The sequence below is a fragment of the Pezoporus occidentalis genome, unplaced genomic scaffold (genome assembly GCF_034315485.1).
Source record: "Pezoporus occidentalis ecotype Australia unplaced genomic scaffold, CSIRO_AGI_Poc_V1 ctg401, whole genome shotgun sequence".
Taxonomy (NCBI): Eukaryota; Metazoa; Chordata; class Aves; order Psittaciformes; family Psittacidae; genus Pezoporus; species Pezoporus occidentalis.
In genome coordinates, this window is record NW_026915727.1 from 118,938 (window position 1) to 121,166 (window position 2,229).

Sequence of the window (2,229 nt, forward strand, 5' to 3'; positions counted from 1 at the left end):
TGAGATAATAAACATTGATTTTATTTTTTTTTTTTCAGTTAATAACTGAGTGTAGATATTGACCTCTTCCTACATTTTAAAATGAATTCTAATGCTCGTGCTCACCCTTGGGTTAGCAGTTGACGGTAGCAAAGGCTAGTGTCAGACCTGTTTCTGGCTTCTGCCTTTCTGTTACACACAGATCAGTGTTTTGGTTTTATTAAAGGCACTACCAAGGTCTCATAAGGTTTCATCACTGCTTTAAGTTGGGAACTGAGGCTGAGGCCCAAGAGAGGTGGTGTCCTGGAGGCAAATATTGTTGTGCAAATTATAGTGTGCTGGGGAGGAAATGAGCGTGGATTTCAAGAGTATGAAATTGTGAGCAATAACCCGGGCACATATCACAGGAGAGGAAAGGAGGTCCTTTCAGTGGGGCTTGTGAAATGGATTCAGTTCATACTTCGGATGAAAGAGCAAGGTGTTGGTGTTGAGCAGGGAAGGGATTATTTTTCTAATGCAAGGTTGAGTAACGTACGGTCCCTGTGGCAGTGCATCTCCTGTGTTTGAAATGAGCTTCTTGGGAGGCCACACCGAGTTCTAGATTCAGGTTTGCAACATCGGGCTCTTTCAGAGGTGGGAAGTTCTCTCTTGATGCCATGTTCATTTAGCTGGGACTGCTGCTCAGGCGGTAACTGAGACTTACAGGTAAACATTTCTTTTAATATACCATAGAGACACATCTTACATAGATATATATCTAGAGAGAGATACTTTTCCTGACGAGATATATATATATATACACACATACTTTTTTTTCCCTTGCTATTAATCCTCTACAATCTAAGTGTTTGTATTTCTGCTGGGGTGGGTGGTATTGAGATACTCAGCCTTTATTCTCATTACTGAGCACAGGACTATGTGGGACAGCCTGTGTGATGCCCCAGTGGAGGGCAGCTGGTGTCCCTGTGGCTGCCCTTTCCATAGGAGCAGGGAGCTGCGTTTCTGTGGAAGGCTGAGGAATGGCTCACCCGGAGTAGGGGTGTGGGTCGGGACCGCCTTGGCTGGTGGTTCAGGTGAAGGTGTGATTGCTCCCGTTCGCTCAGGCAGAGCGCGGGCTGAGGCTGGGGTGGTGTGTGAAATCTGCCATTCCACTTGGGAACGCTGCGAGTTCAAACAAAACTTCTAATATGAACGAGGTAATATAAACTTCTAATATGAAGGAGCAGTGGTTAACGGTGGGTACGCCCACGGAGGTGATGATGTGCATATGAAAGTACAGATTTTCCTTAAGACGTACAGTGTATAAAATATTTAATCGTTTGAATCTGGCCGTAGGTCGGGGGTATTGTGCGGGTAAGAGGCTTACGGTGCCCAGCAGCTCCTTTCCTGCTCGGCGCTGGAGCCCAGAGCAGCTGCTCTGTGCGCCGGGGTGTTTGTGAGCGGAGGGTTTCTCTCCGGAAGGTGTCAGGGTGGTTCTTCTGCTCTGGCTGCCTCGCAGCTCCTCTGCAGCGGTAACCGGAGGGACACGGCAGCAGGACCCGGCCGCGTTCGCACTGTAACGTTTAGCGTCCGGCCTTGACGAGCATGGGAGCGGGAGCGTTGTTTTAGTAAGACCAGCGCTGGGCGCAGGGTGCAGGAGGCGCGAGGGGGCTGCGGCCGGAGCCGGGCGGTGTGGGCGGCACTGCTGCAGGGATGGGGGCCCTTGCGCGCCCCGGTCCCTGCCCTGCGGCTGAGGGCGAGAGCTCCGGCTTGCCCCTGCCCCTGCGGCCGGAGCCGGGTCCGGGCGGTGTGGGCGGCACTGCTGCAGGGAAGGGGGCCCTTGCGCACCCCGGTCACTGCCCTGCGGCTGAAGGCGAGAGCTCCGGCTTGCCCCTACCCCTGCGGCCGGGTCCGGGCGGTGTGGGCGGCACTGCTGCAGGGCTGGGGGCCCTTGCGCGCCCCGGTCCCTGCCCTGCGCCTGAGGGCGAGAGCTCCGGCTTGCCCCTACCCCTGCCCCTGCGGCCGGAGCCGGGCGGTGTGGGCGGCACTGCTGCAGGGAAGGGGGCCCTTGCGCACCCCGGTCACTGCCCTGCGGCTGAAGGCGAGAGCTCCGGCTTGCCCCTGCCCCTACCCCTGCCCCTGCCCCCGCGGCCGGGTCCGGGCGCCCCCGTCGATGCCCACCCGGCTGTGGGAGGGGGGAGCGGTTGGGAGAGGCCAGCGCGCAGCCGCCGGGCCCTGGCCCCGCCCCGCGCAGCCGCCCCCGGCGGGGGA